Below are 16,682 nucleotides of genomic sequence, written 5' to 3'. Positions count from 1 at the left end.
ACACCAACAACAATAACAACAACACAAACACCAATGCCAGCAACAATAACGAAAACACTAACACTAACACCAGCAATAATAACAACAAGACAAGCACCAACACCAGCAACAACAATAACAACAAAAGCACCATCACCAGCAACATTAACAACAACACAAACACCAACACCAGCAACAGTCAACAATTTTATATACTGGAAGGACTATCCAACGCATATGTAATGCGGTCAGTATGGTACCATTAATAATAAATCCGGTCCATGCCTTGTATTTACGATACGCCTGACGCATCTCTGGCAGACTAAAAAGAAAAGCTGTCTGAGCCGCCCTGAGAACACGACCACATGAGAGGATAAAAACCTCCGACCTCCGCTACGCAATAGTTTCCTTACAAAAAAAAAAACTCTTAGAGTGAGTAAAGGATGGATGGAGGAGGTCGCAGGTGAAGCAGGAGAGTACATCCATGTAGGAGGACGATGGACTCCACCATCCACACCGAAGACCGAGAGACCATAAAGACCATGGAGAGCTGGAAGCCCAAGAAAAACCGAAAGACAATGAAGAACTGAGAGACCATGAAAACCATGAAGAACCGAGAGACCATGAATACTATGAAGAACCGAGAGATTAGTCTCTCTCTCTCTCTCTCTCTCTCTCTCTCTCTCTCTCTCTCTCTCTCTCTCTCTCTCTCTTTTGAAAGAGAGAGAAAGAACATAAGAAAGAACATAAGAAAAAAAGAGCACTTCAGCAGGCCTACTGACCCATGCTAGTCAGGTCCAAGTCACCTACTGGCCCAATCCAGTCAAGTCCAACTCACACACACCCACACCCACTCATGTATTTGTCCAACCTATCCTTAAAACAACACAACGTTTCAGCTTCAATAACGCTACTCGGGAGGTTGTTCCACTCATCCACAACTTTATTACCAAACCAGTTCTTTCCTACATCTTTCCTGAATTAATTTCTTTTTCCAAATTGAAACCATTGCTGCGAGTTCTGTCCTGGCTAGATACTTCTAGTACATTATTTACATTTCCTTTATTTGTTCCTGCTTTCCATTTATACACCTCAATCATATCCCCTCTAATTCTATGCCTTTCTAGAGTGTGCAGATTCAGGGCCCTCAGTGTATCCTCGTAGCAAAGATTTCTGATATATGGGATCAACTTTGCCATCCTTCTTTGTACGTTTTCTAGAGCATTTTTATTCATTCTGTAATACAGTGACCAAAACTGTGCAGCATAATCTAAATGAGGTCTACCCAACGATATATAGAGTTGAAGAACAACCTGAGGACTCCTGTTATTTATACTTCTTGATATGAAGCCAAAAATTTTATTCGCTTTATTTTGAACGCTTACGCACTGTTGTCTTAGCTTTAGATAACTGCTACTCAGAACTCCTAAATCTTTCTCGCAGTCAGTGATATTAAGATCTACATTATTTAGTTTATAAGTGTTATGGTTATTTTTCTTTCCAACGCGAAGAACTTTGCATTTGTCTATATTAAATTCAGATCTTCTTGCAGTGCTCTAGTGTCCTCGTCAGAATTAATTCTACAGCCTATTTTGGTGTCATCGGCAAACTTGCTTATGTCGTTATTTATTCCCTCATCTATGTCGTTTAATTAAATTATGAATAATAAAGGGCCCAACACTGACCCTTGTGGAACATGGCTTGTCACGCGACCCCACTCTGATTTTTCCCCATTTATGTTGCCTGTCTGTCAACTATGCCTCTATCCAGGAAAAAAATTTTCTTTGCATTCCACGTGCCTCTATTTTCCTCAATAACCTCCGATGAGGAACTCTATCAAAAGCCTTACAGAAATCCATATACACAATATCATATTCATTACTATGATCTACCTCTTCAAATACCTTAATGAAAAAAGTTAGTAAATTCGTAAGGCAGGAATGCCCCTTTGTAAAACAGTGCTGAGATTCATTAATCAATCTATGTCTCTCAAGATGACTTCGAACAGCCTCGCCAGTTACTGATTATATCAATTTTCCCACAGTGGGGGTTAAGCTTATTGGTCTATAGTTCGAAGCTAAGGACCTGTCTCCTGCCATTTTCCACTTATCACGACTATGCCAATTTGTAGTGATATGTTGAATGGACTAGCCAAAAGTTTGCTATGTTCCTCCTTATATTCCTTTAAAACTATTGCTAACAGTTCATCAGGGACTGGGGATTTGTTAGTTTTTAATTTATCTATTTTTCAGAGAACAATGTTACTAGTAACTCTGATCGTGCATAATTTATTTTCATCCTGTTCTACATAATTTATAATTACTGGAATTTCACTAGTATCTTCCTGCGTAAAAACTGAGAGGAAATACGTGTTAAAAATTTAACACATTTCTTTGTCACTGTCAGTGAGCTAACCCAAATAACATTGGAGTGGGCCTATCTTGTTCCTAATCTTGCTCCTGTATACCTGAAAGAAACCTTTTTGACTTCCCCATAATCTCTTTTTGCTTTTCTTATTACATTTTTAATTTCTCTTTTTAATTGAGTACATTGATTTCTGAGCTGCCCATCTTCCTTTTTGATTCCCCTGTAAATGTCTTTTTTGATCTATGAGATGCTTTAGTCTATTGTTTATTCATTTAGGGTCACTTTTGTTGGATATAATTTCCCTATTTGGAACTTAAGTAGTCTGGGCAGCTAGAACTATGCTTTGAAAAATGCCATATCAGCAAGCAATGCTACCTACCTGACTAATAGTCAGGTCATTCCAGTTCAACCCACCCAGGTAATTTCTCAGTCCTATGAAATCGGCCATGTGGAAATCAGGGATATCGACTTGATTGTAGTTATTAAGGTAATTCCATGTTATATTGTAACTGAGTAACTTGTGATCACTTTCCCCAAGCTCATCATTAACCTCAAGATTATTAATTAGTAATTCCTTGTTGGCAAGAACTAAATCAAGCAGATTATTTCTTTTAGTTGGTTCTGCCACAAATATTTAAAAAAACAATCGTGAATCATATGAAGTCGCTAGACCCAATATTTCCCGTTAAATTGCTCCAATCAGTTTGTCTAATGTTGAAATCTCCCATTAACACAATATTTTCGTATCTAGATGCCTTATGAATTTTGTCCCATAGACGTTTACTGCATTCCCTATCAAGGTTTGGGGACCTGTAAATCACATCCAAGATCAGTTTTTCACGACCTTCGAGAAACTATAGCCAAACAGATTCAGTGGCCGTCGCTACTAATCTTATAACTTGTTTAATTATCTCTGACATGCATCGTCACTCCACCATCCTTCCTGTTGACCCTATCAGTGTAGAATAATTTATAGCCTTGTATGTGACATTCAGAAGGCATTTCTCTATCTTTCAGGTTAAACCAGGTCTTGGTTATAGCTTCCTGAGCATGCAGTTGTTAGCTCATCAATCTTATTTCTAACTATAAGTATAATAACCCTTAAGGGAGCCAGTCACTCGCTGCCCTCTACTGTCTCTCTTTATTTGCTGACCAGTTCCATTGTCTTCATTTGTAACTATATGATGAATAATGTCTTTTAAACATATCCCTGAGGTATCCTGGTAATATCTGGTGTTTTCATCTCTTTCTCATTCTCCAACTAACGAAAGCAAGTTCTCAGGTTCCAGATAAGGCGGAGCAAGAACTGGATACGCCTTCAAGTTTAACATTTAGGGAAAGTTCTGGGAATAGAGGGAGAAGATGACAGAAGGGCTCCCGGCTACCTGGGAAGGAGGGAGCCTTTCAAATGATAGGGGAAAAAGTATTCATGATGTATTCCTGATGGTGATAGTAAGGAGGGAAGCTCGACTTAATTTTATTAAACAATCATGGTAACGCCCGCAGTGTGTGGTTGTCCTCTTCAGTATGGTAGTTACATTACAGAAACGTCCACAGTGTGAGGCTGTCCTACATGAAAGTGACATTATGGCAAGAAAAGCTAGCCATGTTTCACTGTCGTAGTCCATTATACAAGATAGGTTTCTTACGCAGTGTAATGAAGTCTGTCAGTATGAGCTGGGAAGGTTCATTAAGGTCACGGTAATATCGTCACAAATTCCACTAGAGGTTCGGTAAGTAAGGCTTAACTAAGATGAGTAAGGAGAAGAAAATGAAATTATTTAATTATTAATAAAGATATACCGAGGAAGAGGAGACTAATCAGAAGAGAGAAGAGCATATATCCATCCCATGTATATATATATATATATATATATATATATATATATATATATATATATATATATATATATATATATATATATATATATATATATATATATATATGTCGTGCCGAATATGTAAAACTAGTCAATTAGCAAGAACTCATTTAAAATTAAGTCCTTTCTAAAAAATTTCTTATACGTTTAAAGATATATTTTTTTCATTAATGTTAATGTAAAAAAATTTAATTTTGCTACAAAAGAATCTTAGAAAACTTACCTAACCTTATTATAACAAGAACAACTTATTTTAGGCTAACCCAACTAAATATATTTTAAATACGTTTACAATAATTTAGTGCTAAACAAACACAATCAAATATATTTTTTTCGTTAGGTTTAGAATGATTTTGGCGAAATTATTGCATACACAAATTTTCACTTGTCCTATATGGCAAGATGAGCGTTGCTATTTAAGCCAAGATCGCAAGTTCTGCCTATTCGGCACGACATATACATATTACTGTAACCACGAACGAGTGGTATTGAATCAATAACAACATTGCGACTAGCCGAGGATTCGAACCCATGTCGTTTTGACCCGCCTCATGGTGAGCGAAAATCACATGACGCTCTAGCCCACAGGACCACTCAGTCCTACAAAAATCAAGCACCCAGCAGAGCTCGGTGTTTTACCTTGATCCGAGGACATACGGTGGTGTGGGTGCCTCTGAGCTAATTTCATTCTAATCCCCGACATGGGTTCGAATCCTCGGCTAGTCGCAGTGTTGTTATTGATATATATATATATATATATATATATATATATATATATATATATATATATATATATATATATATATATATATATAACCCAACTATATATATATATATATATATATATATATATATATATATATATATATATATATATATATATATATATATATATATATATATATAGGTTATAAAATCAAGGATATTTTATACACCATATTATCACCAATCAACTATAAAATGCTCACATTTATCATTGTCATAATAATAATAATAATAATAATAATAATAATAATAATAATAATTATTATTATTATTATTATTATTATTATTATTATTATTATTATTATTATTATTAAGGAGGGATACTCTGGATGAAAGGGAGAAGTATTCAAGGAGATCAAAGAGGCTATTCGAGGGAAGAATGCGCCTGGAGGTGGTCTCTTAGGGAGTGGAAAAGAGGATGTTAGGGAGAGTTGGAAGGAAGGTCTCGTAGGGAGTGGGAGGGAATTCTGTTAGGAAGTGGGAAAGAAGGGAATATCTGTCAGGAAATAAGAAAGGAGGAACACTGCAGCAGGCCTGTTCGCCCATAACACTGCAGCAGACCTGTTGGCCCATAGAACGGTAAGGAGGGAGGTCTGTTAGGGAGTGGAAAGGTGGGAGGTCGGTTAGGGAATGGGGAGGGGGCAGGTCTGTTAGGGAGTGGGAAGGAGGGAGGTCCGTCAGGGAGATTGCGAAAGAGGGAGGTACATATGCAACATTTCTGTTTCTTGCATAAGGAGACAATCACAAGCCTCCACGTTGCTAAGACTTGCTCTTCTAGGCTTAGGGGAGTGTCAGAATCAGCTGAGCTCTCTCTCTCTCTCTGTCTGCCTCAAAATTCGGTTCTGAGTGATCTCTCGGTAGAAATCTTCATTTACAGATTTTGCCCATTTAGATATACCAGTAGCATTTTTCAAAATGTTCAAGATAGAATCTATAAGCATGGAAAACTATCACTAAAGACCCTCTTATGGCTAACCAAACTATGATTTTTTTTCTTGGCAATTAGCACTCGTTCACAGACTAATGATTATATACTAAGTTCAGACAATGTGAAAAATAAACCAGATTTTAGAAAATCTAAATCACTTATACTATAGAAAACTTAAATCGGAACTTAATGATAACATTCAGTGTTAGCATTGAGTGTTCACTCATTTGTCTTTTTCAACACGGGTAATTATCTACTGTACGAAGTGAAAGACATTAAAAATGCTTAATATACAGTATATATTAAATACATTGTTTTGTAAAGAAGTATTCTGAATATTATACAGTCATTCCTCAGAGAAAGAGTTTTGTTATGAGGACAGTAGGAGAAGACGAGAGGAGAGAAGTAGAGGCAGCCAGCAGAGTACACACAACTCGTCAGTTCATCCGGTGAAAGACTCTTTATCTGAGGAACCAGATGGCCTGTCCTTTCCTGTCGTGGATCAAAGCAGATTGTCATCCATTCCGCAGATCCTGTGTAAAGTCCCTGGAGACTCAGCTCTTATCCATTAATAATAATAATAGCAATAATATTAATAATAATAATAATAATAATAATAATAATAATAATAATAATAATAAATAATAATAATAAAAATAATAATAATAATAATAATAAATAATAATAATAATAATAATAATAATAATAATAATAATAATAATAATAATAATAATAACAACAACAACAGCAACAATAATAATAATAACAATAGTGTAGATCATGGGTCCCCATCACTACAAAAGCCACATAATATATTTTACACATTTTCGAGGGCCAAAGAAAAAAAATCATCTTATAAATATAAATGAATGAATAAAATTTAAATTAATGAATAAGATTTATTTAGATCCTTTTATTAATGATCATGATGTGATTCAGAACAAAAGAGAAATGTAATAATTACGAGGAAACAATACAATGCTTACACTGAGAACTAATATATAATGAATAAAAATGTCGAACATAAGCCAATGCTCTGACAGTATAATGAATTACTGATCTGCAGGTGAGAAAAGATGACACAAAATTAATTTTCACAAGATTAATGGGAATGATGGAAGTGTTTTTTTAATTTTAAAATAATGCTGAACTGAGGGTTCAAAGTTGACATACTTTATTTTTTAAAATATTCGTTCACAAAGGCACCTTGTACTAAAGACTGATACGAATCCACAAGCAAATTACTTCAGATTTGGAAAATTGGATCAGATTTCCTTCTTCATACTTTTCTTTCATCATGTCATCTGAGTGGAGATCAATAATTTCAATTTGAAAATGACTTGGAGTGTTTCATAATTACAGGCAAATGGATTTTTACACAGCTTTATTTTTTTTCTTTTCCATCAAGATCAGAAAAAGTTTCAGAAATTGTTTTTGCAGATCATTGTTGATTTCGGTTGCAAGTGAAGAAGTAAACTCTGCTTCACTTTCTTCGTAAATTTTTCGCAACATGGGAAATAAACCGAGTTAGAAACTTTCGCCTGTCCTTCAAATAGCATCAGTTTTGCGTGAATAGATCACAAATCAAATTCGTTTCATCTTGCAACTTCAGATTCAGTTGATTCGTATGGCTTGTTACGTCTACAAAAATTCCAAATTCCAAAACCAGTCAGCGTTTGATAAAAGTGGTTCTGGTCGATTCTTCTCTGTGAGAAATGAATCAATTTCTTTTCTGGGCTGAAAGAACCGTGAAAGGACCTTTCCATAACTAAGCCATCGAACATAAGCCATCGAACTGCTGTATAATAAGCCAAGTCTTTAAACTCGGAATCAGTTTCTTCCAAAAAATCACGAAACTGGCAATGATTAAGCCTTTGAGATCGAATGAAATTAACTGTTGAAACAACAGGTTTCAGAACGCAAGACATATCCGCATACTTAACGTACAATACTTGCTGATGGATAACGCAGTGCAGAAACATGGACTCTGAGAATCCACCATCCTCACAAGGTTTTGTGATTTGTCCAACCAAAACTTTCTTCACCCCAGACACGTTCTTTCCTCCGTCAATTGTCACCCATTGCAGTTTATTCCACTCTAGGTTATATTCTGATACAGTTTTATGCAATTCTTGGAAGATGTCTTCTCCTGTCCCTGTGCTGTGCATTGATGCTAATTAACGTGTGACATGAAATTCATTGTCGACGCCACGGATAAATACCAGTTGTCTTGTGTCACATCATTCAATTCATCAAGTGCGAGAGAATAAAACTAAAAACATGGTGCTTTGTCTGCAATTTGATGAAATATATTGCTTCCTATATCCTCAACTCAATGAGCAACATATATGGCGTAAGACTGGGGATTTTGAATTGATTTGCTTTTTTGGTCATAACTCTCCCACTGGTTCCATCATACACTCTTTGATCAGTGAATGTCTTTCCCCTTTTAGCTAACGCATAAACTACTTTGTAACTGGCTTTGTAAGGCTGTGTTCCTGCGAATTAGGAATAACTTGGTTTGTGTTTGGACTCATAGTGCCCACGTACATTGTACTCCTTCAAAACTGCAACAGTTTCGTGACATACGACACACGAGGTTTTATCACCTACTGGTACAAAGAAGTACTTCAAAGCCTCATTCTTCATTAAACAGGCGGCACTCTGCACTGTTCCTTTCCTTGTTCCTTCCATAACTAAAGGGTATATCTGAAAGCTGTAAAGATTAGAACTAAAATTTGATCAAATTTTAACATATAAATTTTTACAAGCAACAAAATCCTTAACTTTAAGTGACTGAAATTGAGGATTTATTAGTTTTACTATTTATAAATATTTCAAGTTGCTGCGAGCCGCATAAAATCTTGTGGGGGGCCGCATGTGGCCCGCCTGCCGCATGTGGCCCGCGGGCCGGATGCGGTGTAGAGGATGAGATGTATATGTGTCGCAGAACGCTTGTGTGAATGAGAGCAAACTTTAAGATATGTTGCAGTGAAGAGGTGGATGAGTAAAAATAAATATCTTCTGTGTGGGGCAACTAGCAGACGGAGCATCAAGTTTATAACACTTGTTGCCCCTCGGAGGGGTTTTGTGCTTCAGAAAAAATATCAGTGTAATGAAATCTTGTTGTTTTATGTAATTAACATATGTTCTCTGGAAAGATAAGAGCGAAAAAGGTTTATATTTATAAAATGCGAGTTAATTTGATTAGGAGAGAGAGAGAGAGAGAGAGAGAGAGAGAGAGAGAGAGAGAGAGAGAGAGAGAGAGAGAGAGAGAGAGAGAAGAACCTAGGGGACTTTAACAGGAGGCTACACAGGATGAGATGCAAAGACATGAATGAAAAGAAAGTGAGAGGTGATTACTGAAGAGATATGACTGTGATTCCTTGCACCAATCCTTCCTTCACACGTCCACTCTTCCACAGCGTCTATCCTCCAGGTGACCGCCACTCACTCTGATAAGTCACACGAAGAAACACTTGAGGATGTATATCCTCGGCACTAGAGACACTTAGGTGTTGTAAATGTTTGTTTATTCGTCAACTTGTGGGTATTGTGTACTGTTAATAACATGAGACCTCTCAAACACCATCCCTTCCTTCACTGGTTGTTCCTCCCTCCTGCAGTTCTTTATCCCTTCATTCACTGGTTGTCCCTTACTCCTGTAGCCCTCCATCCCTTCCTTCACAAGTGCCACCCTTTCCTTCCTCTTGCAAACCTCCTTTCATTCCTTCACAAGTGAAAGCTGCCCCTTCCTTCCGCAGCCCTCATTCCTCTCGCCTTCACAAGTGCCATCTGTCCATCCCTCCTACAACCCGTCATCCACTTTCACAAACGCCATCTGTCCCTCTCTCCTTTCTTGCTCTGTCTCCTTCCCCCAGAAACCCTACCCACCAATCAATAACCCTACTCATCCTAACCCCATCCCTCCACCTTCAGTTATTGACAGACCAAACTCCCGACACCGTCCCCGCCAAACACTATTAAAGGCCTCAAAGTCCTATACAAGACAGCAGTTGCTGCTAGCAACGTAATTATAAGAGAATAACGACAAAAAACAGAAGCTAATATCAGCCACAGAAACCTAAGCAATGAGTGACTAGTGCCAGATAGATAAACATTGGAAATTAAAGACTGTTATGATGGAGAGAAGTGGAGAACAAAGGTAATGGATCTCCTAACACAAAAATTATACAAAAATACATACAAAAATACGAGTGAATGAGCCAGCAACGCCTGACATTCAGTCAGACACTGAAATGTAGAATAAAAATGAAAGAGGAAGCCAGCATTCACTATAACCTAAAACCTTAATTAAAGTGCCTAGTGGGTGTATAACTGCACCACGAAAGTGACAGACACTAGAGGCAACTATGTGGGAAAGTGAGAGAGAATAGTCAGGAAAAAATACGTATAGAACATGTAATAAAGAGACTGAGAGAGTTAATAGCCAGGATTCAGTGGGAAATAAAACTCAAATGGAGATCATCATGGAATAAAATATCTTGCAAAAGTATGTTCAGCCATTAGCAGCTTTTTTTTCAGTCCAAAAGTCGACAGGAGGCAAATACAAGGACAAATCTCAAGTCAACAAGCAATGATATTTGACGAGTGTTTTTGACTGCGTAGATCATTCAGCTTTCTTGGTAATTAAATAATATATAACTCACGCACACAAGAAAAAAACAACGGTAAAACAAAATAAAAACTACTGACAACAATAAAACACGGAACACAAATAAATACTAAGTTGAAATAACCAGGATCACCTAAAAATCCCATTAAATTATTGACGTTTAAAAACTCTCCTAAAAGTTCTCCGAGGTCCCTACATTCACTCGGGTAAATATAAAAATCATGTTGAAAGCAGAAAGGCCGGATTATGCTTAACTCCAAACAGTTGAGATCCAGGAAAAATTCACCAGACTCAACATAAAGACTCTCGACCCATTCAGTGCTGCAACCCTTAAGTGATAAACAGGATCTAGTAAGCGCTGCAAGAAGAGTTGCCTGGAACTGAGGAAAGCCACGGACACACGATCCACTCCCGAGGTACAGTAAGAGAGCACCTTATGAATGTCTAGCGCTAGAGCATCCACTTCCAGCTTCTTTATAGAAGCCCATATCAGACGACGATCAAGCATCATTCCCAGAAATATCATCGACTTCTCGCTTCTCATAAGAGAGAACCACCGTATAGAGTAGAGCATCAAACTGTTGAACACGGGACCGGGTGAAATGAACAGCCAATCAATGAGAGGAGGCACGAGGCAGGCATCTGGCAGCAATGAAGAAACACTTAACAAGAGACATGAAGGAAAACAGATTACCGAAGAAAACAATCATTCATTAAAATTTTTTTTGGCCAATAAATTCAGGTATCATGATATTTGCGGATGATTCACAAGTGACGAAAAGAGGAAAAAATGGAATACAACTAAAATATATTTGATTTCAAGTTTAAGGAGTATAGGGTGATGAAGGAGATGGAACGACAAAGGAGGCCAGAAAGAAAAAAAAAGCCTTATCGGAAAGTAGCTGTTGGGCTTAGAGAATAAACAGGACTTAAGAGTGGACATACTGCCTAATCTATCACCTGAAGCTCAGTTAATGAGTATAACATAAACTGCATATATAACATTAACAAACAAAATAAGGACATTCAGAAGTCTCATTAAAAATGCATCCATGATTAAATGATGGGGCACCTGAGCTTGAGCTTAATTCCCCTTAAACAGACAGAGATACAAACAAATAAACACGAGACGCACTTTAACACCCCTCCCTACTGAATCGCAAAAAATAAACACCACAAACAAATTAACCCAAAAAAAACACTTAGCACACAAATTCATTCACCGTCGAGTCAATTATATTTTAACGCCCGATAATGGAGTTAATATATATTTATTTGCAACACGGCTGAAAATTCGTCCATTAGGTGAAGCATATTCCCCAAGGGTACAGCGAAACCTCATATTTTATTCAATAGGGCAACATATGCAACAGCGAGATTTAGTCGATGCAACAACAGCATGGACTCAACAGAACTGTTCGATACAAGAGCAGCGAACACAGTAGCCGCCAGCTGAGTCGTTCCTGCTAATGAATAAACACAAAAGGAAAGCTTAGCGAGTGCGGAAATGTTCTTTACTTCTTTACAAAGGTATGCACGGCTGTATATTGAGGCCTTCAGTCTCCGTGCTACAGTTGCGGAAGAAGATAGAAAAGTTGAAGACTCTGTACCCACTCTTCACTCCCTCACGCTCGTACTGCCAGAGAGGAAAAAATTATGCAGTGTTGAAAAAGATGCATGGAAATCTTACAACCTTCTTCAACTGCTACTCTAACTACTGTTTCTACTGAATTACCACAACTTTCACTATTATTTCCACTCCATCTATTTCTAACAGTACAGTGGGCTAGTTACCTTCCTTACACCACTCTATCATGCGCTCATTCAGTGCAAGGAGTGGTGTGGCGGTTCGATTCTCCGTCCGCTATTCTCCGGGCAAAGACCTCTCCTCTCGCAGTTAGATTTATTTCCCTCAGTGTTGGGAAATATATTTATTTAACTGTTTATATTTACAGCCCTGGATGGCAAGTTGGTCTAGTGTTCTATAACTCTTTAAATTAAGTCCTTTCATCATACCGGCATTGCGTCAGGATCGGAAGAAACGGTACGTTTCGCTCTTTGGAGAGCTTCATCAAGTCAGCAGAGCGAAGCTTTGGTCCCAATAAAAGCTTGTTTTATACCGTGTCTTTTTCTGTATTGCATCGTACTAGTAATTTTCATTACTGAATCACCTTGTTCATAAAATACCTCACCTTGTTTAAATGTATCAAACTATTTCACTATCTTAAAAGTTCGAATTACATTTCATAATCTCGGTTTTGTTAGCTGTAAAAAACTTTTGATGGTGTTACCTAATACCATCACTTAAAAAAATCATTTTTATCTTCACAATGATATAGTTTGGGGACCAGAATTTGACTTTGTATGTATTGTATAATCTAGCCAATGCATTGTAACGTCATTATTATTTCTGGCGTTTTATGGTCTAAATTTATAGGTCTAAAACCTAGAACTGTGTTGGCGCTGTTGTTCATGACCGGACATTGATTCATATGAAGTCGTTACTTCAGCCCTTCGAGAAGTATATTACCTTACCAAACTTACTTTTCCTGTTACTCACCTCCTGATCTGTTTATATCACAGTTATCTACTGAGGACTATCACCAGTTGTGTCTAGAATGATGAGCTCGTAAAAATTTAGAAGAAGGTTCTCTCCAGGGCCTCCATTTCCTCTGTCCACACTATCGCTACAAAAATGAGGGTGTAGTGAATTATATTAATATATTACGAAACTCTGTTCCAGCATTCTGTGACTGCTGACAAAAAAAAAGTTACAACATTTGTGTTGCTTTTTCTGCTTCGGAGTTTCATACAATTATGACACTACATTACCTTGAGCTTCAAATAGTATTTCAATATTACTTTGTACAGGATCTTTTAGTCTTCGGTTCTTGAGGGAAAACATGTTAAGTGTTTTGACTCTTTACATAGTTTGTTTCTTTGATAAAGATACTCGCTTTGACAGTGGCGTTGCTGGTGTTCTTGTTTCTAGTGTTGGTGTTGGCGATTTTGTTAGGTTTTTGCTTGCTGGTGCTGTTGATACTGATGGTGCTGACGGAATTGTTATTGGTAGAGGTACTTTTGTTAATGGTGGCGTTGTTATCGCTATGGGTTGTGGTTGTGTTGGTCATGTTGTGGTTGATGTTGCTCATGGCATTATTGATGACTGTTGTTGCCTAACTTGTTGTTATTGTGGTTTGTACTGTTGTTTATGTTGCTTTGATATTGCTTTTGCTGCTGGTGGCGTTACAATTGGTATCATTGTTAACATTTGTAATGATGATGATAATGATGTAAGCAATGACAGAGGCAGTGGATAGAGACACGTATGCACAAATTAAGACATTAAATAATGACTTGTTCCGCCACGAGAGGCATCGTCAGTGCAGAGGCCACCTTCACGAAGAACACGTGTCCCACACAGTGTCCTTCACGACACGTTAGTACCAGTGTTCAGGTTCGTGATGTTGTTGTTGGCGGCGGCGGTGGTGGTGGTAGTGGTGGTGGTGGTGGTGGTGGTGGTGGTGGTGGTGGTGGTGGTGGTGGTGGTGGTGGTGGTGGTGGTGGTGGCGGTATTTTTGTGGTTATTATTAATTTTAGTGATGTTTTCAGTGGTGGTGGTGGTGCTCGGAATTCGTAATTCTAACACCGTTGTATTTACTGTGTCCCATTTATAACATGATTACCGATAATACCGGTCATTGTTGCCAAGCCTTACAGATACAAATATCAACCGATGTTGTATATAGTTCGTTGATTTCTCCCCGATCTATACAGTTTAAAACAAATAACATTCTTATTCTGCTATGCTAAGTTAACCTATGTTTAAGTATTGTTAACAGCCAAAAAACGGGAGGATATATCGGAGATCACCAAGAACACTGAAGCTCTGGAGAAGCCACTGAGTTAACGTCTGTGCTCACCTAACTGTAACCAGCGTATTTATCATTAAACCTTTTTTAATGCTATGGGAAAAGAGAAACATACGCAGAATAATGTGATATTTTATTGACGACGTTTCGCCCAACACAGTGGCCTTTATCAAGTCATAAACAGATTTGCGACTTGATAAAGCCAACTGCGTTTGGGGGAACGTCCTAAATAAAGGACGCATTATACAGTATCTGTGTCGCATTTTTTCCCATCGTGTTCGTGTTTTATACCTTTTTTTCTTTATTATTTTATGCTATATTGTGTATCCTTATTTTGTAACCATTTTCTTTTTTCAATTATCTTTGGTATCTTGTTTATACACATTAAGGTCTGCATTTACTTTTAAAAGCGTGACGGTGTTCTTGGTAAAGGATATTGTACACAACTCTTACTCTTATATAAATTACCTCGAAATGTTTACGTGGCTTAGTTATTGTGTAAATAATTTATTGGTATTGATCTTAAGTTAATGAATTTGTATATCGTTCGTTAATACTGTAATTAAGTGATGCCGGTGGTGGTGGCGTTGTTGGTGATGGTGGTGGTGATGGTGGTGGTGATGGTGGTGGTGGTGGTGGTGTTTTTGATGGTGGTGGTGATGGTGGTGGTAGTGGTGGTGGTGATGGTGGCGTTGATGGTGATGGTGGTGGTGATGGTGGTGGTGATGGTGATGGTGATGGTAGTGGTGGTGGGGTGGTGGTGATGGTGGTGGTGATGGTGGTGGTGGTGGTGGTGGTGATGATGGTGGCGGTGGTGTTGTTGGTGGTGGTGCTTTCCCTATTTCCGCCTCCCCACTTCCCTCTTCTACAATCTTCCTCCTTTCCTCTCCACCTTCCCTTCCTCCTGCACCCTCAAAACTTTGTACTCTCTCTCTCTCTCTCCCTCAATCTCCAATTACTTTTTCCTTTCCTCGTTTGCCCCCCACCCTCCTTTACCCCCACCCCTCTTCCTCCTCCTCTTCCTCCCATTCCTCCTCTTGGCTAAGAGGTCCACCTTCTTGTTCGGATATCATCTTCTGCCTCCAGCCGTCCTCTGAATGGTCCTCATCTACGACTTTGAACTCCTCAGACTCATCTTAGAAATGTTTCTCTCTCTCTCTCTCTCTCTCTCTCTCTCTCTCTCTCTCTCTCTCTCTCTCTCTCTCTCTCTCTCTCTCTCTCTCTCTCTCTCTCTCTCTCTCTCTCTCTCATCTCTGCTTTCATTTTGACGCCCTTTCACTCACATTCGGCTCTGAGATGAAGGCTGTCTGCCGCCGCCGTCTCTGCTGTGCCGCAGATGTTTGCTACCTGCCTGACAGCTCCTCCTTATTATTTCCTCAATGAGACACCTAATATCTCCTCTCTCCCTCCCAATAATTACATTTACAAATTATCTCGGTTTTATTATTTTTAATTATATATTATTATTATTAATTAATTATTTATTATTATTATTGTTATTATGATTGTTATTACTGTTATAATAATAATAATAATAATAATAATAATAATAATAATAATAATAATAATAATAATAATAATAATAATAATAATTATTATTATTATTATTATTATTATTATTATTATTATTATTATCATTATTATTATTATTATTATTATTATTATTATTATTATTATTATTATTATTATTATTATTATTATTATTATTATTATTATTATTATTATTATTATTATTATTATTATCATCCTTGTCTTCGTGGCCCCGTCTCAGACTCTTCCTTTAAGATCGGAAGATAAATATTACATGACCGTGAACTTTTAAGAAATACGCCAGGAAATTATAGATAAGCGGGAACTGAATGTATGCAGAAGTCTGTGAGACGTAGCATCAGTTTTACCTATCCTGGCTCTTAGATAGTAACCCTATCCTTCACCACTCTTTTCTCCGTTCACCAAGGGTGGGTATGGTTCTCTCCATCCTTCATGTGTATGTACTATCCTTCTCTCTAGTCTTAGTGGATGCGTACTATTCTTCCCTCCAATCTACCCTAGATAGCGACTTCTCTCTCTCCATCCTCTCTATCCCCTGAGGTTAGAGGCTTGCTAAGCCACTCCTAACTTTATCCCTGAGGTCTTGCGATGACTGGTTGTAAAGGTATAGACAGCGAGGCAAGTTGAGGTAGTGTTGGTTGAGGTGGTGTTGGTTGAAGTAGTGTTGGTTGAGGTGGTGATGGTTAAGGTGATGGTGGTTGAGG

The sequence above is a fragment of the Cherax quadricarinatus genome, chromosome 40 (assembly GCF_038502225.1).
Source record: "Cherax quadricarinatus isolate ZL_2023a chromosome 40, ASM3850222v1, whole genome shotgun sequence".
NCBI lineage: Eukaryota > Metazoa > Arthropoda > Malacostraca > Decapoda > Parastacidae > Cherax > Cherax quadricarinatus.
Note: the sequence above shows the minus strand (reverse complement) of the source record.